The 20,663-nt window shown below is 36.8% G+C and overlaps 1 protein-coding gene across 2 annotated transcripts in view; it reads right to left on the bottom strand.

Moving 5' to 3' along the window:
• Window positions 1-20,663, bottom strand: part of LOC143226534 (uncharacterized) — a 90,869-nt gene that overhangs the window by 21,627 nt on the left and 48,579 nt on the right. The window lies entirely within an intron of this gene.

The raw sequence follows: 20,663 nt of genomic DNA, 5'->3' as shown, positions 1-20,663 counted from the left end.
TAACACACTTTTTAATTATTCATGTTCTATTCCGATTATTCAGTCCATGTAATTAATAGAAATATTATTAATTGTTTTTTTTTTCTTGTTAAATGAAAAGCTACATTAGAGGAGGGCCCGACATGGCTCAACTCGTAATCTGAAATTCGCGAGTTCGAATCTCTTTCTCCTCAAACATGCTCGTCGTCTCAGCCGTGGGGGCGTTATAATATTACGGTCAGTCCCACTATTCGTTGGTAAAAGAGTATCCCAAGTAAGTGGTGGTCACTAGTTGACTTCCCTCTAGTCTTACACTGCTAAATTAGGAACGGCTAGCGCAGATAGCCCTCGTGTAGCTTTGCAGGAAATTGAAAAAAGAAATTTGTCAAAATGCGGGTTTATAGTGAGAAATGCAACACCCATCAACACTCAGAATAACAAGTAACTCTTTGGAATGCACTTATTGTCTTTCATAATACTCAAAACAACAGACTTGTAAGGAAATGTAAAACTACGATGCTGTTTGTTACAGACGTAATAGATCTTACGGACAACACGTACAAAGACACGGATATTCCACGTCAACAACAGCTTACATCATTATGATACATACACATTTACTTTCACTTTATAATTTTAGTTGTGGATTAAGCCTTTTCTATCACAACAGTTAGGACTAGAAATCGCATTACATCACAGTAACACCGATAATTTTTTGACACATCTTCCTTTATCGGTTCTACACGATATTTACATTTTAACCTTACACTTCACGTATTTGAGGCCACTGTCAGCGACTAGGCCTTTCATTTAATATCAATCCTCATCCAAAATTGGCTGGGTTTACGATATACAAAGTCTTATTGAAATAGTATCTTCGTCAGCCACTTATAAGACATCAATCATTCGACTATTAGGTCCAGACAGAGGCGACAAAAATTGGTATCGGTCTTATAATTATGTAATAGCACAAAGTATATATCAAGTCGTTAGTCTGTATTCAACGATCGAAGTTGGTTCTATTCTTCATAGGTTCACAACTGAATATTTAGGCACTAAATAAAAATGACCATGCAGCTGTGTCCACAAATTTCAGTGAAACTGCGACTTTAAAACAGGGTCTAGACTCTTATTAAACTTTAAATACCTCCACCTACCATTAAATACCTAGCTAGTATATGAGTCCATGTGCTCGAGATGCAAACAGGAAAATTTTTGATCAACTACTAGATGGCTCTGCAGTCGAATAAAACAGTACCAAAACAGCAGTATTACCAACCACTGCTTAAACGTGCGTGACGCGCTAACTCTAAGTTTTTATCACTTAATTCTCCATTCTCGGTAAGAAGTCCAGTTTAAAGCACTAGAATCTCATGCTGTTAAGTTCTTAACCAAAAACTGAGAGCGCTACCACTGTGTTAAATTGTGCAAATGTAAAGGAAAGAACAGTAGACGAACTTCGATCGATAAAGTATCGACCAACAGATAATTCTTCAACAAATATGATTTTATACAAGATGATCATCCATGTTGTTTCTCTGATGAAACTTTTAGCATTGTCGTTGTGTTTTGATATTCATGAGTTATTATGTTCAGTATTTTCTCCAAGCGTTACTGGGCCAGAACGTAGCTTGTGAATTCGAGATCTGTATGACAATACACATACACACCGTATAATAAATAATTTGTTATTAGCGATGGACGATTAGTGGTACTTGCTAATTGATTAGTAAAGTACGCCATTCATCGACTAGTACAGTGTTCCCGAAACCATGTTACATATAAGCAACAACAACAAGTTGATGGCGTATGGTTCCAGATATTAACCTTCTTATAAATGATAGTTAAAGAAGCAAAATAAAGAGTTAAAAAATTTTGGAGGCAGATGCTGCCAGACAGTTAGGCGCTTTACTTCTAACCGCTGAATTAGTGATAGTGGTTAATAGCTTGAGCAAGTTTTGTGACAATGGCGATGGAACCGGAGATAATCAAATAATGAGATATGAGAACAATAACAATTTATAAAGTTAAAAATAGACATAGCCCAGACACCCTTTATTTTTATTTGTTTGTTTTCTGAATTTCGCGCAAAGTTATACGATGGGCTATCTGCGCCAGTCGTCCTTCATTTAACACTGTAAGACTAGAGGGAAGGCATCTAGTTATCATCACCCACCGTCAACTCTATGTCTACTCTTTTACTGACAAATAGTGCGATTGACTGTCACATTATAATGACCTCACAGCTGAGACGAGGAGCGTGTTTAGTGGGAAGGGGATTCAAACCCGCAACTCTCAGATTAGGAGTCGAGCTCCCTAGCCTCCTGGCCACGTCGGGGCATTCTCTTACGTAGCTTTGCACTCATTTAACAAGAAACAAAGCAATTAGTAATATTTCGATTAATTATCTGGACTGAATAATCGGAAAGTCTAATTTCGATTAATCGTCTTAATCGTAATCTAGATGAATGAACATGAATTTCATTTTACCTTTCTTGATACTGTTGTAGAAAACCATATATAGTTTTACATTAATTTATGATTAGAGCAAACTACCTACTTAACGCAACAATAATAATTAAACTGGTAATGAGTATGGCTAATTAAATATAATTATATTACGTTTATACTGATAAAGATTAGACCATATTGTTTTACCAGTCGGGTGGCCTCACTGTTATCAATATTTTCGACCATAAGTCTAACGATACCTCACAGAATTTGGCTTAAAATGAAGGTTAAATCTAAGTCCAGGTACCAAGCTAACAGTGCAAAACAATTTTTTAATGGAGGATTGTTAATAAAAAATAGTAAAATTAGACTAATAATATTAATGAAACTAACATTAATAAAATAATAGAATGTACCGAGTATACCTTGCTTACGAAACACAACTAGCTTTTACGTAAGCTATATTTAATTTTCTATTTTATTATCTTGATACGGAAATAATGAAAATAACGACAGTAAGTTCGAGGAGATAGTCGATGGTTTGTGGTTGTCATTATTGTTACGTCTTTACAAATCAAGAGACAACGGTAAAATGAAATATTATGGCACACATAACGTGATCCATGTCTCTCCACGACTAACGTGATCCACGTTCCCCCATGCCTGACGTGATCCATGTCACTCCGCCTAACGTGATCCATGTCCCCTCATGCCTAACGTGATCCATGTCCTCCACGCCTAACGTGATCCATGTCCCTTCATGCCTAACGTGATCCATGTCCCCTCATGCCTAACGTGATCCATGTCCCCTCATGCCTAACGTGATCCACGTTCCCCCATGCCTGACGTGATCCATGTCACTCCGCCTAACGTGATCCATGTCCTCCACGCCTAACGTGATCCATGTCCCCTCATGCCTAACGTGATACATGTCCCCTCATGCCTGACGTGATCCATGTCTCCTCATGCCTAACGTGATCCACGTCCCCCACGCCTAACGTGATCCATGTCCCCTCATGCCTAACGTGATCCTATGCTTGTCATCCATGTCCCCTCATGCTAACGTGATCCATGTCCCCTCATGCCTAAAGTGATCCACGTTCCCCCATGCCTGACGTGATCCATGTCCCTCCACGCCTAACATGATCCACGTCCCCCATGCCTGACGTGATCCATGTCCTCCACGCCTAACGTGATCCATGCCTCCACGCCTAACGTGATCCATGTCCCTCCACGCCTAACATGATCCACGTCCCCCGTGCCTAACGTGATCCATGTCACTCCGCCTAACGTGATCCATGTCCCTTCATGCCTAACGTGATCTATGTCCCCTCATGCCTAACGTGATCCACGTCCCCCCACGCCTAACGTGATCCATGTCCCCTCATGCCTGGCGTGGTCCATGTCCTCACGCCTAACGTGATCCATGTCCCTCACGCCTAACGTGATCCATGTCCCCTCATGCCTAACGTGATCCATGTCCCCTCATGCCTGACGTGATCCATGTCTCCTCATGCCTAATGTGATCCATGTCCTCCACGCCTGGCATTGATCCACGTCCCCTTACGCCTAACGTGATCCATGTCCTCATGCCTGGCGTGATCCATGTCCTCATGCCTAACGTGATCCACGTTCCCCCATGCCTGACGTGATCCATGTCCCTCCACGCCTAACATGATCCACGTCCCCCATGCCTGACGTGATCCATGTCCTCCACGCCTAACGTGATCCATGTCCTCCACGCCTAACGTGATCCATGTCCCTTCATGCCTAATGTGATCCATGTCCCCTCATGCCTAACGTGATCCATGTCCCCTCATGCCTAACGTGATCCACGTTCCCCCATGCCTGACGTGATCCATGTCCCTCCACGCCTAACGTGATCCATGTCCTCCACGCCTAACGTGATCCATGTCCTCCACGCCTAACGTGATCCATGTCCTCATGCCTAACGTGATCCATGTCCCTTCATGCCTAACGTGATCCATGTCCCCTCATGCCTTACGTGATCCATGTCCCCCACGCCTAACGTGATCCACGTCCCCCCACGCCTAACGTGATCCATGTCCCCCCACGCCTAACGTGATCCATGTCCCCTCATGCCTAACGTGATCCATGTCCTCTCACGCCTACTAATATTTTAAAACACATCGAAAATTTAACTTGACCAATGTCGATTTTGTTTCATAGCTTGTTCGTTTGTTTTTTGAATTTTCCGCAAAGCTATACGAGGGCTATCTGCGCTAGCCATCCCTAATTTAGCAGTGTAAAACTAGAGGGAAGGCAGCTAGTCATCACCACCCACCGCCAGCTTTTGGGCTACTCTTTTATCCAACGAATAGTGGGATTGATCTTCACATTATAACGCTCCACGGGTGAAAGGGCAAGCATACTTGGTGTGACGGGGATTCGGACTCGCGACCCTCAGATTACGAGCCGAGAACCTTAACCACCTGGTCATGCTGTGTCTTTTCATAGTGAAAGCATATGAAAAGCGCAAACTGTACATACACTTTACACCGACCTTCTAATTAATTTGTATGGACAAAACCTCACCTTTTGTAAATCTTTTTTCCACAGTTAAAGCAGTTATAAAAAAACTGTATGTAAATATCACATCTCATAATTCAATACAAGGACATCTTTTTTTTAAGTATTCTTATATGCGAGCCCACATTTTAGCTTTTTTAATCATTATAGGCTTGAAGCCATGCTTTCCCGAGTCACTAATATTCAGTGATTTTTAGCCGCAGCGTAGCGGTGTATAGAATGGCTCCAAGTTTTTCCAAGTTCTAACTTTTAACTCATAGATCCGCCATCTTTGGACCAATTTGATACCTAATTACAGTTTTGTACTTAGTAGGTAAAACCTTTTCATTTGATGTAATTGATCGCGCTCAAGGTTTCATTAATTTACCTAACTCCTTTTTATAATAATTTCTATATGAGAGTAGCTGATAGAGATCCCGATGTGTAATATAATCATATCTGGTATATGCGCGCCCCACAATTAATATTGCAGGTGTATAAAGATACAGCTAGTGAAAAACAACAACAACAAAGGAGACGAAATAGGTCTCATATATAAATTTAATTTAAACCTGCCTTAAATAATTTCAAACGCCGCGGCTATTGAAAATTCCCTCGTTTTTTTTTTTATAGTACTGAGCGTTTTCCTATACTACTTGGTATCCTTCACCTTTCTTCATTAAATGAAAACATTTAACCGTTTGTTGAATCAATAACGCTTTCAGTATGAATTGTTTTTACTTTTCACAATAGCACGTTGGAATTATGATAATAGAAGCTTAAATACAATATGAAGATACAAACAACCACATACACCTATAATTTGTCCAGAAATCATCACTTCATTTATCGATTCTTGTTACCTTTGCTATATAATGAAACAACGAGGCAGTTTAGACCTGTATATATTGAAAATTGATAAAGCAAACAATCACAAAAGAAAGACATGAATTTGTAACGTGGGAGTTGAAACTGGTTGTGGTGTTATATTCTGCTCTCACCTTTAACTGCTGTTCTTTATTTTTAGCTATAGTTATTCCCATCAAATCTTCTCGTTTATTTAGAGGTGATAAGTTCAGGTCATGTAATGGACGAGGACATTACATGATTAAAAACAGACGATTAAAGAACTGTACCTTGATAAATGAATTATGCAAATTTACGCAACTAATAAATAGTTTGGCCTGAGTTCTCTGTAAATATTGTAATTACTCTGTTATGAAGACAGCCAATCTTTTGATTTATATACGAAATAAATAGCGACTAACATTTAGTTTAAGTTGGATGGAGGGACAGTAACTTGGTGGGTAAATATACATTTATTTATAACTCATGTTATATTTATTTTAATTAACATTAAATTAAAACTGCGAATTATAAAGTGTTATTTGGCAGGTGGCACTTCATAAAAAACTATATACAGTATCAGAACTTTTGTAAAAACATATTATCATATAATTACTTGGTCACAGTATATACAGGGCTGGACGTCTATTTATTCAAATACAATTCATTTTGAGTTGTTTTTCCATGGATTGGAAGTAAAAGGTTAGCACTTTTCTACTGTTACTACTTGTGTTTGTGTTCGTCTTTCACCTTAGTTTATCGACTATTATTATGTTTGTTATATTTAATTGTATTCATTTTGATATTAGTGATGTTACCAGTTTTAATGCTACTCCTTTGGACACAGTGATTATTTTAGGTGTTCACGTTACCGTGTGTACAGTTAGACGTTCACTTACATTCTGGAAATCTGACAAACCTATTCTGTTTGTATAGAGACAAATACAATGAAGAAAGATGACTTAATGCCAAATTAAGGAACTAAACAGCTACAATATCCCTCTCTTCTTGAAATGCCAAAATTTAGAAATATAAAGGTAAAATATTTCTATGATTTTCACATCTCAATGTATTTATTTATAACAATTGCGATAAGTATACAGATCAACCGTTTTTTTAATATCCTGTTCGTCACAAGTTATTGTTTCGATTCTGCCATACTCTAGTCTAAGGCTTCACGAACTGGCTAAAATATCCTACGTCACAGCGCGCGTAGGTAGAAAAACGTGTAACCCTTACCCCCAAGCACTCACACGTGCAGCATCGTGCGTAAGATGTAAGCAACAAGTGGGTCATAAAACCTCCTACCAACGGAAGGAGTACGTCAGTAGGAAAAATGACGTCAAAAGGGGGAATAAATTATCATTGGTTCCACATAATATAACACAATAAAGTGCCCCTATCAATAGGATGTTCTTTTGCGTTGAATGGTCCCAGTTAATTTTTATACTATGGGTATTTATAATTGTTCAACACAAAAAGATCGTGACAACGCAGCCCACCTCGTGTATCTTTGTATCCAATGTTCATACAGACCCTTATATTCACCATGTCTACTTACGTCTGGCAAAGACTTAGTTTTTTATTTTTGAAAACCCCAACAACAACAGTATACTTGTGATCGTAATGTTGATTTTGATGTTTCGTACGTATGCACATGAACAGTACACATACATGATTCGTGAAAATGCTTTAATAACACGTTTTAAAGAGGTTGAAGTATATTGAAGTCGCAACGTCTCTCAGAAATGTTGTGACTGTCAGAAGTTAATGATTCAAGATGCAACGTTTTGAGACAATACATTTAGAAACCAACTGTTTTATTCCTGTCATGTGTATCTTGTCATATAAAAAAGACCCGCCTCTTACAAAACAGTTTGGAGACAGATATAAGTATGTAAACTACACTGTCTCTCTTTCCTCACATTATCAGTTCGGTACTTTGAATTATCTATACTAATTCCACACAAACTGAAACTGGAAAATAACAACAGTGGTTAACTCAGTAAATGATTACAATTATCAAAGCTATTATCACATCATGTTTATTTGTTGTATAAAGAGATCGAGAGAGGAAAGTAGGGGTTTAACCCTCCTGATAATTAGTACTCACGCTGTAAATCAGGGTTTTAACTTTCTAAAATGATACCTTTGCTAAATATTTAAGAATATAATTTTAAGAGTTTAGTTCCCATCTTCCAAGAAACTTCATGAATCAGTACTAGCCGAGTAGAGTACTCTAAATTCGTGCCTAGCTATATATTACTCTAATTAGGTCAGAATTACGTTACAGCGCCCTCTCAACTAATATAATTCATAAATACTTAGTATAGAAAGATGTATCACATAAAAAGTGTATAATTTATCAAACCTTGCATTATGAGTTATTGTAGTTTATGAATGTGACAAAGATATATCATTATTTAAAATAACAAAAATATTCGACTTTTTTTTTCATTTGTATCTGAAAGTAATTACACGAATGTATGAGCACAATAATTTATTGGAAAAAATGAATTCGCTGAACAGCGTGAACTTACAGGCCTTTAACGTGGGTGCTATTATAAGAACATTTTAAAAGAAAGAATAGTCAATATTTTTGCTTTTCAGAATATGCATCAATATTTGGATTTCCATCCAGTTATTTCAACTATACGAAAAACTTCGACTTTATTTACGTAGGGGGGGGTTGAAACGTTGGCACAAAGCCAGTTACTAGCTAAAGTTCTCAAGAAAGTTAGTTATGTAAACCGACACGATAGGCCAATCCCAAATCTCATAAGATTAAACTAACACTTCACAATGTCAACGTATTAAACTTAAATACGATTACAGGTCTGAATCCTTCAGTCGTTTTAACTTAGTATAACAGAATAAAGAATTACTGTTTCAGAAAATAAAACAAAAGAACATATTTCTCTTACAACATGGTTACACCACGTGTAGAACAACTAACAAGGTTTAATGACCCGTTAAGCCACATTTTGATTTTCAGGCGCCCTTGTTTAATAAGTTTACTCTCAGACGGCAAATTGTCAGTCGTGTTCTATGTAGCGGTTGGTGTATCGGGCTTCAGATCGCAAGGTTTGGACTTTAGGCATGATGCTGTTGAACGTGTTCTGTAATTTCATTGGTGATAGAATTACAAAAGTGACAAATACAACAGTTATTCGGTTCAATGGGCTGAACGACAGCCCTTGTGGTGGTGGGTGTTACATGCTGGCTGGCTTCCTTCTCGTCAGTAGTTGAAAATTAGGATTAGCTCTACCTGAATCGTTGGTTACTTTTACCTGGTTGTTCAGTTCAATAAATCCTATTCATGTATCTTTTGTTTGTTCGTCTTTTTTCGAATAAACATTGTAACATAACTTTGTTTGTTCGTTTGTTTTGGAATTTCGCACAAAGTTACTCGAGGGCTATCTGTGCTAGCCGTCCCTAATTTAGCAGTGTAAGGCTAGAGGGAAGGCAGCTAGTCATCACCACCCACCGCCAACTCTTGGGCTACTCTTTTACCAACGAATATGGGATTGACCGTCACATTATAACGCCCCTACGGCTGAAAGGATGAGCATGTTTGGCGCGACCGGGATGCGAACCCGCGACCCTCAGATTACGAGTCGCACGCCTTAACATGCTTGGCCATGCCGGGCCAACATAACTTTAGTAATTACATACGTAGATAAGTAGATAAATATATCGTAAATAATTTTAAGATTTCTTTAGTATCCTTGTGGGTCAATGGTAATTAAACTGAATTACAACGTCAAAATCTGGGATTCAATCCCCTCCCCGCATTTTATAGCTTTTCACTAAAATAGGCTCGGCATGGCCAGGTGGTTAAGACACAAGACTCGTAATCTTAGGATTGCGAGTTCGAATCCCACCCTCACACCAAACATGCCCGCCATTTCAACCGTGGAGGCATTATATCGTGACGGTCAATCCCATTATTCGCTGGTAAAAGAGTAGCCCAAGAGTTGGCGGTGGGTGGTGATGACTAGCTACCTTCCTCTTGTTTTACACTGCTAAATTAGGGACGGCTAGCACAGATAGCCCTCGAGTAGCTTTGTGCGAAGTTCAAAATAAACCAAACCAATCCACTAAAACAATACCACACTCATGCGTATTACTTGATTAGACGTGACGTCAGAATAGTTTACAACTATATCACCTTACTTGTTATTCAAAACTATCAGGTTTACGGAAAAGCTAAAACGTACAGTGTTTGCTCTTTGAAAAGACCTAATAGTATATTTAACGGAAGTTTGGAAGAAGTTTTCATAAGATATATTTATTAAAAAGTAACTGATCCTACAATGAATACCGAAAACGGAAAGTGATTTATTTTGCAGCGAATATACGTGCTCTGTGCAAAATATTGTTTTGACTTTTTCGGCTCAGGGTTCGAACTGCAATATTGCACATACAGGGCAGGTAAAAAAGAAAATAGAAAAAATAACACTTTGATCACAAATTGAACACAATACTGAAACTTAAGGTAATCTCAGCTTACAATGATAAATAGGTTGCCAATTCTCTTATGTAGTGAAAAAAAACACAGTGACAAAGAAATAGATACCGGTGGCTCAGTGATAAGTTTAATTATTTATAATGCTAAAATACGTGATTACAGCTGCGCGCCTAAAAAAGATAAACAAATAAATATAATAAACGATGCAACAATATATAGTAGAATGCAAACTCTTTGTTCTATTCGAAGCACTAAATGTTTAAGAAAACTAATTACGTTGTACGCAAATCTGATTTAATGCAAGAAATTATTGGATTTCTAGTCGTAGTTTTTGAACAAATATTTACTTTAAATGTTGAAAATCATGCGATTGATGTTATTGTGCAGGAGAGATAAAACGTCGTTCAATTATCACGTGTGGGTGATGTGCACTCAACGTTTAGAAATCATTTGGAACGATTTATTTTTGTGGCTGAAACATAAAAAATGTTACTTAGTTGAAATGAGGTTTGAAGTAAGGTATCTCTTACTCACGCAAGTGTATTCCCTATACTGTGGTATTGGAGAGTGCTCTCTGTATCTATCAATCACTTGTCTGTTTTAGACTGAGGAAACATTGCATTATTTACACGAAACACTAATGCTATTCTTTTTTAGGACGCATGTGCTACCCATGTGATTATTCCTATCGAAAAATACAGGAGATAATACATTTGGGTGGTCACCTGATCAACCATTGGAAATAGCTTTTGTCTACTTTCACAAAGTGCACAAAATTTTAAAGAAATTTTTCGCAAGAGAAGGTACACATAATACTGACCTTGAACAATAACTAACTAGGGTGAAGAAAACCTACTTAACTTCCTTAGCCGATGTTCTATGTTCAAACAGCCTAAACTTGTATACATTGAATTTTTTGAAAGTTTTTGCACTAAACAGAAGGGAAGAGAGAAAACATGTGGAATGTATTTCGTTTCGTTTCAAATCGGAAACACTGATAATATATTACGAAGAGTGACAGTAATCACATTGCATGGTATTTATATCATTTTGAGTACAATTTTTAGAAAAGGTAAAATTTCTGTAATAGCACGATTTTTAAGAGTAACAAGCAGAAAAGGGTTTCAATAGAACCTATCAAAATGTAAGGCTAAAGAACTTGTAGAAGTATAAATGACTTGTGAAAGACTGAGAATTAAGGCTTAACAGATTTGAAGAGTTAAGTATGATTAACTTGAGAGGAATTTAGTAAAAGAATGAAAGACTTATGGAAGACACAGAAGAAGTAAAGTTACAGAAGTAGGCTAAAGGACTTGAATGAAGTTGAGGAGAGTTAAACACAAATTACTAAAAAAAGGACTCGGTAAATAACGAAGGACGTATGGAAGACACAGAAAGTGAGGCTAAAGGACTAGAAGGAAGTCCAGGAGAGTTAAATACAAATTACTAAACAGGACTCGGTAAATAATGAAGGACTTACGGAAGACACTGAAGAAGTAAGGCTAAAGAACTAGAAGGAAGTCTAGGAGAGTTAAACACAAATTACTAAACAGGACTCAGTAAATGATGAAGGACTTATGGAAGACACAGAAGAAGTAAGGCTAAAGGACTTGAAGGAAGTCCAGGAGAGTTAAACACAAATTACTAAAGACAGACTCAGTAAATGATGAAGGACTTATGGAAGTCTAATGAGCCTTAATGGTGAATCATCTAATAAGACTTCTGGAGTATTAAGAGTTTAGAGCGTTTTAATCGAAAGTTATGGGACACAGGATAGAAATCTGTCACCTAACATAGTCGCTCTTTCAGTCGTGAAAGCGTTACAATGTGATAGTTAATCCCATTATTTGTTGGTAAAGAGCAGCCCAAAACTTAGTGTTTGGTGGTGTTAACTAGCAGCTGTCAAGAAAACTTAATACTACGAGATTGAATTTTGGCCCATTGTAACTACATATGCTACATAAACACAACGTAATGTGTTGAATTAAAGTAAGTAAGTTTTAATACATAAGTTGTAGCTAAACATGGCATGAAAATGTGGTCAAGCCATGGCCTGATTGGACTTACCGCTTTCTACGACCCAGTATGCATATGGTAACAAAATATGGTATGAAACTTTAGTACACTATCTTACAGACGATTCAAAAATATTCTTAATAGTGTATGTCTTTCAAACATCTAGACCAAGAAAGAATGCGAGAGGACAGCAGATGTAAAGAACTTGAGAGTTAATATGCAATTTGAGTGACAGGTAAGGAGCAAATAAACATTAGCCTTCTAGAAATACAGATCAATTTTAAATTTGTTTGCTTGTTTTATTGAAGTGCGGAAAAAACCGTTAGCTGAGGTATATATGCGTCTGCTGTCCCCAGTTTAGCAGTAATAGAAGAAAGGCAGCCAGTCAACGTCACCAACTGCCAACTCTTGGGCTACTGTTTTTCCAATGAATAGTGGGATTATCCATCACAATATAATGCTTCCACGGCTGAAAGGGCAAGTCTGTTCGCTGAAGAGATTCAAACCTGTGACCTGTAGATTTCACGTCAAGCACTTTAATCACCAGGTCCCAATCAAATTCAAGTTAATTAGCAGTTAAAATACTTTTAAAATCCATAAGTAAACAGTAGGTTTTTGGATAAAAATTTATGATACGAAGGAAACATACTCTGTCTGTAAACTTAATAAACCTACTATGAAGTAACTTATAATTGTGTTAAGAATTTTAAAGTTAATGATATATTAATAAAGGGTTATCGAATAATTTTCAGGCAAAGTTTGTAACTGCATTTTTAATCATAGAAATATCTACCCCAGCTGAATTTTCACAGCCAGTGGGGAACATTTTTGTTGAAAAAAGAAAAATCCACAATATGACTATCTCATCTAGTTTTTCTTAATCTGAACTAAAATTTTCTGAACATATTTATTGGCTAAAAAGAAGGCATTTACCGTACTTTTTTTAGCGTTGGGGTTGCAAGAAGTGATTTTGAAGTAGTAAAGTGACTGACATTTGTCAGCGAATCACGAGCTTAGTGACCAAGTACAAAAAGCATGGAAGTGACACGCAGAGATATTCAGTAACAGTTTAGAAACACCTTGATAGACATTGTGCACCGAGTCGAGTACCGTATTATGTCTGTAGCAGCTTTCAAAGTGTTTCTGTCTACTCATCCCACTGCTGACTATCGTGATGCTTCGATCTTCCCTACTGAATAATGGGTGAAATCGATCATATCTCAGTTGAAAGCTAAACGTAAAATGATGATAGTGGAAGCATAAAAGCAATTGTTTAATTAATGACGCTGAGAATGTGGCTTTATTGGTACGTACTGAATTTACTTCCAGCGGGTAGACCTTAGCACTAGCTAGTATGGAGACTTGAGGATACTGTATTTCACTTTAAAAATTATAAATTAACAAACGGAAACTTGTCTTGAAAAGATACGTCCAAAACCAACATTTTTGTTAGTTTCGGGATTGAACTTCTTGTTAATATTAAAAAAAGAAACTGTAGTTTAAAGACATTTCTTGGTTCCTGGGGGACGTGTTAAAACATTTGTGTTAAAATTACCCATGCACAAATTCTTTGTAGCTTCACGCTGTTGTTGATTACAAAATCCCTAGATATGAATCACAAAAAATGTAGACAAAATACACAATATTGTAGCTAATCCAACTAATAATGGCTAAGACTCTGACGGTTTGGTTTGTTTGTTTTGATTTGTTTGTTTTTGTTTTCGGAATTTCGCACAAAGCTACTCGAGGGCTATATGTGCTAGCCGTCCCTAATTTATCAGTGTAAGACTAGAGGGAAGGCAGCTAGTCATAACCACCCACTGCCAACTCTTGGGCTACTCTTTTACCAATGAATAGTGGGATTGACCGTAACATTATAACGTCCCCACGGCTGAAAGGGCGAGCATGTTTGGTGTGACGGAAACTCGAACCCTCGACCCTCGTATTATGAGCCGAGTGCCTTAATCACCTGACCATGCCGGGCCAACTCTAACGGTTCAGCGGTAAATCAATTGGCTTGCAAGACTAAAACTCGGGTTTCGATACTCGTGGTGTGTAGAGCACAGTGAGCCTACAGTGTAGCTTTGTACGAAACAAAAAAGTCATTCACTAACTCGTTTTTTCAAAGGTCCTTTATGTATTTTACATAATTGCTATAGAAAATAAACAGTTTCGCTCCTTTTGGTCACTCATTTGTACCGACGTTTACAACAAAGTAATTAGTCAATGTTATATGTGTTATCGGTATAAAACAAGTCGATAACTTAATGATTAAAAATTCACTTCCCTGTTGTTGTAATGGTTGTTTCTCTTCCTTTAAAAGTGCTGTATGTTACATGAGTGTTTGCTTATTTTATCATTTCACCTATTTGGTTATAGATCTTACGGACCGTCTTTCTCCATTTATTTGAATTTGGCAGCTTTGAGGCATCGTGGAAACCTAGCTTGTTAGAAATTAGACTAAAAAATTATAATTAGCTACTGACTTATTTTCGATCATTGTTTGCCATCGCCCACGTACACAACTCCATAATTAAATATAATAATTATAAAATAACTTTTTTTTTCTAACACACAGGCTTCATCGGCCAATTGTACGCGCACGTCTCGGGAAACCGGAACCCCTGGAGGCTTTGTCGACCTCGAGGCGAACGCTATTTGAACATTACTTTGAAAACGCGTAGGCGTGCGCTGCGTTGTCCAGTGACGTAAATTGTGACCCCTAAATACAAATAGAGAAAGAGAGAGTAGCGATGCGGGCGTGACAACACAATAATTCTCCAGGATAAACAGAAAAATAAAAAACAACAACAGGAAAGTTAAATTTTAAAATTGTACTACCACTAAATACGTTTATTGTTATTAACAAGTCATCTGGACGTTTTGTTTTCGTTTTAATTAAGTGCCCCCTAAATTTAAACTAAGAAAATAAATAACTATACCTCTATACACGTTTAGCTAGTGAGACTAAGACAGTGACAGTCGGTGGTCTTAGTACCTCAGTTTAGAAAATATAAAAAGGTATGCTTTAGGGGAAAAGTTCACATTTGAGATTAAGTATTTTTTTAAATCTCTGTTTTTGAATAATTTTATAGGGCATTAGGTTAAAATGAACGATAATTACATTTAAGTCCTACTGGGGTAATCCGAGGGTCGCAGGTTCGAATCCCCGTCACACCAAATATGCCAGCCCTTCTAGCCGTGGGAGCGTTACAATGTGACGTTGGTAAAGAGTAGCCTAAGTGTTGGCGGTAGGTGGTGATGACTAACTGTCTTTCCTCTAGTCTTGCACTGCTAAATTATGGACGGCTAGCGCAGATAGCCTTTGCGTAGCTTTGCGCGAAATTCAAAACAAACCAAACCAAGTCCTACTGGGTTCCTAAAGTCCTGCGTCAAAGGAACCAAAATATAAGTAAATAAAACCTCTAGCAATAAGAGATTACTCTTACGTTATTAGTTATGCTGCCACGACTCATTTTAAGATTTACTTTTAGGAACTAAAAAACACTCTGATATTACCTGTTTAATTGTTTTTTGTTGTCAACAATAAATACTTCATAAAAAATAAAATATCTTTGACAGGAAATGTTATCAATTATAAACATAATGAAATGCCACACAATGTGGCAGTATGGGTTACGTTCACCACGGGGAATCGAACCTCGGACTGTAGTGTTGTATGTCTGTAAGCCTTCCGCTGACCGTCTAAGGAATTGCAGTGGTGTCTAACCGCCTAAGCCGACAAAACATCGAAGCATTTTAGGCCTAAATGCATTACATACTATAATTGTAGCAACAACTTCAATAAATAATAATATACGGTATACAGTATTCGGTAAACCCTTGAACTGTTCTTATAGTAGATAATGAATTCATAAATTTATCTTAAAATGAAATAAAGTAACAAATGCCTTTCTATGCTCGGCGAATCTTTTACATCAATTATAAGAATCTCCGAGAAACCTGATTTTTACTGTTTTATTTCTGTTTTTGTAATTACAAATCTGCAAAGTGAGGTACTTATTTCATACTAAAATGTCTACTATGCACTTACTGATAACTTAGTAAAAGTGAAAGGCACGTGCCCATTCTGCCTGTTGAGTTAAGCTCTTGGAAGGGACGTCAGATTTCTAGTACACTGATGTTCAGTTTATGAACTTTTTATTCTATAGATCCTTCACGAAATAGTTTATATTCTGCCTTATATTAAAAACATAACTTTGAAAGGTGAAATTCGAAAGACATCCATCAATTATTATTATAGGAATGACCTGAAACAAAATCCGTAGCTGACATTTTCACTGAATTTCTTAATTAAAACACTCTATTCCTCCCTCTTTACTCATCTAATTAAACAATCCTATTTGTTGGTTGGGTCAAGTGCAGTCCAGTAGTTAGCGTGCCAGATTGTGGATGTAGGTTTCTATGGTTCGTGTCCCGTAATCGCAAAAAAAGAAAAGAGCAAAACTGCACTTCGCTCTTAGGGGCTGTGAGTGCGCTATAATAGTGACAATCCAATCCCGCCCTTTGGTCTGAAGTAGCCAAAGGTTGGCGGTGGGTGGTGTATACTAACTGCTATCCCTATAATATAACACGTTAAGATTAGGTTAGCTGACTCAAAAGCACACATCTATCTTTTTGTGTAACCTAATAATTATTGAATAAGTTATATTAAAATGATTTTGAATATAAAATCATTATGTCAATTGGATGTCAATGAAAAGTGCTCACTTTGGGGAAGGATATATAACAACTCTTTCTAATGTAAAACATTCATGCATTCAGATCATAAAGATGCTTTCAGATAGGGAATTTAGAGTACTTAATGGCATTGAAAATGAAGAAATGTGGATCAACATGGTGGCGAAGGATCATCCGAGAAAGAGACCTACAAAAAGTTGTAAGAAAGCCATAGTAAGCAAAGTACAGCAACATATATCAGATGAGGTTACATAAACACAAAAGCCAATATAAAAAGCTATTAATGTATCTAGGAAGTAGTATGCAAAATAATCAAAAGGAATCTTCACCCGGAAAAGGAAAATAAGTCACGTGAACAAGAGTTGCTTCCAGATAAGGAAGACCAACTGTAGAAAACTGCATGAATGGTGTTTAACCGAGTAAAAATGTTAGTATGTAGTGACACTTGATGAAGCATTTATGAACCTTAAGTCCTTCTGGGTTTCTAAAAATACTGTGACAAAAATATTTTAAAAAATAATTATGAAACCTCTAACATTAAGAGATTATTCCTACGTTATCATTAATGCTGCCACGACTCATATAAAGATTTATTTTTAGGAACTAAAAATATGCAGTAAGGTTACTTTAAAACCATTGTTTCATTGGGCTATAGTAAACTGTATGTTTGGAACCTAGCTGGGTAAAAATGTCAGTCTGTAGTGGCACTTGATAAAATATTTATGTATCTTGATAACTATAACAAGGCTCGTGCCTTTTTTTACCAATCACTGGGTGAAATTTTTTCTAAAAAGTGGTAAACGATATATCGCAAAACATTTTTGAAGGGATCGGCTTTGGACATTGTGAATGGACAAGCTAGTTATAAGGAGAGTGGATACAAGTGTCAAAGTAAACTTTACTTACTGTCAGACCAATGTTCTTGACCCATTAGACAACACATAAATACCAGTTTTGTACAGAGACGAGACCAAAAAGGTATTGACTCATCCAGATGAGACTTTCAGTCATACCTTCCATTTAAGCGACATGTTTCAAGCAGAGAATGAAACTGAGTTATATTTACCTGACACAGACTTCTGTGCAAATGTATTGTTGTAACTGGCAATGGGAAACATTTCTCTGTACGCTAGATGGATTAGGTAAAGTACGGGGGAGGTGCGTACTTTGGACATTCAATCTCTACAATGGTACCTTTTGCAATGAAAACCACACTGCAGGACTACTGTCAAGATGCACAGTCATTAGACAAACCAAGATCGCACGTGATGATACTCTAACATTGTTTTGGTACAACGTACTGAACTCTCTAAACTCAAGTTCAATATTTAGTTTAATTATAAGGTATTTTCATGTGAACTGATTTTCAGTTAGGATAATAATTGCAAGTAGAAAGAAAAAACAAACGAGAAATGTATCATGAAGTTAAATCTGAGTTCTGACATTCACTGAATTAAAGAAAGGATGAGACTGAAGACAGACGAAGGACAACATTTCAAAGTTATCAGTGTGAGTGTCCATGTTTAATGGAGTATGGCTATACTGAAGATGTTAAAATATACTGCACATATTGTCTAGAGATTCTGTTATTATTCCACTCCAGTGTGAAAAACAATGGAGCGATCCATAAAATTCAATAACGTATCCTTAGACCTCTAAAGACAAAGCCATTTGAATAATTCTTGATGACGAGAAACCCACTCGGAATAAAAATGTACCTCAGAACGGCTGGTATAGATATTAACACTTTTATTGATAAGTAAAGAACAATGTTTCGACCTTCCTGGGCCATCTTCAGGTTTTGTTATCAATAAAAGTGTTAATACCCATACCAACCGTTCTGAGATACATTTGAATAATGGTCTCTTTCCGTCACTCAGTTTTCCTAGGTCTGTAGATGAAGCCATTTGTATATTAGTTTTTTTGTAAGTAAGCACAGTGAAGTACAGGTGATCAAGCCAACAGAAGAATGAAACTACAACTGGGTTGATGAGTGCACTAGGTAATTAGGAGAGTTAAGAACTTGATTTATATATAGAAAATTCTGGATAGAAATGTTTAATCAACTGTATTCAGAATTTCAGTTAAATACGTAGATTTCAAATAGGTAAATATCTTATCACAGCTACAATCTGTTATAAAACTTGCTTTTAAAAATGTTAAAATTATTGCTGTGGGATGTGGTCAGTGTTGTGTTTTACAGTCCTGAGTATACTCACTTGAGTTCATCGCAATTCACTTGGTTTCACTGGACTTCACACTTAACCAGCACACATACGTAGTTATTACTGTTCTCATGACAACAACTAACACAGCTACTTGTAAACTATTCACATTCCCTCCACAACTGTCTTGTTCCAAAAACAGAATCAGGGTAAGAAAAAGGATGAAACACAAATTACCGTCACCACGATATGTCTGTGGACATATACCACTATAAACTGGGTTTCAGTATCGCTGGTGGACATAGCAAAACTAACCCTTTGTGTAGCTTTCTGTTTATTAACAAAGAACAACACAAGTTATCCCATCAGACTAACGACAAGTGCCAGTTTCTAGTTTCTGATCATGGGAACCATTATATACAGACCCTTCACTTACACTGGACTTCCTTCAGACACAAGTTTAGTACAGGATATGGCAACATCAAAACAATGCCATACTTGATGACCGGAAACCCACTTGAAGTGACGTTTGTTAACCTGAAGATGACCTATGAAGGTCGGAACTTTGCTCCCTATTTTATTTAAATAAAAGTTTTAATACCAATACCAGCCGTCTTGAGATACAAAACAATGACATGCTTCAGACCGCGCATTCAACTGCATCTTCTACTGAAAATATGTTCGAAAAGAAATTCAGTAAAACTACATTATTACTAAACACTTCAATCTATATAATGGAAAATATCAAATAATAACCAAATATAACACTGAGTACCTCAAGTTTACATGCGGTATAACATCTAAGCTATTGTTTGTTGACTTCATTTCAAACAGATAACATTACCTGTCAGTGAATGTTTGAATTTGGTCCAACTGAACATATCCTTCACTGCTATTTCGAAGATTATCGAGTAAAACTATGCTTTACTCAAATATAGTGCAAGCTCACCTATTAAGCTCATCTTGCCGTTAAAATATACTCTGTGATTCAGAAAATACGGGTACTGATATTTTTATACTTTGGTTTATTTAAAATTTTGTGCAAAGCCATCATAATTCAGCAGCGATAGACTAAAAGAAAGGTAGCTAATCAACATCATTCATCGCCAACTTCTGGGCTACTATTTTACTAATAAATAGTTGATTTGACTGTCACACTAAAACAACACCCCAGCTGAAAGGGTGAGCATTTTCAGTGATAAGAATTCGAACCCGCGACCTGTGGGACAGATTCTGTAGGACAGAACCGTTGATGATAGTAGGAAATCTGCTGAGTTATCTGAATCTGCTGATTTTACTGAGTTTTTAGTTGAGAAATAAAGAAATTAGATACGTTTTAAAAACTGTGCAATTAATATTTATTATAACACAACAACTAACAAGTGTATGTACTTTCATGGACAAGTGGATGATCTATTCTATTGGATGAATGACTAAACATTCAGGTTTTCATCCCTTAAATTCAATTTCTGTAGAACTAGTCATGTTGAAAGTTGAGTTGGAAA

Source organism: Tachypleus tridentatus, chromosome 9, assembly GCF_004210375.1.
Source record: "Tachypleus tridentatus isolate NWPU-2018 chromosome 9, ASM421037v1, whole genome shotgun sequence".
Classification (NCBI taxonomy): domain Eukaryota; kingdom Metazoa; phylum Arthropoda; class Merostomata; order Xiphosura; family Limulidae; genus Tachypleus; species Tachypleus tridentatus.
This window is presented reverse-complemented; position numbering and strand designations above follow the sequence as displayed.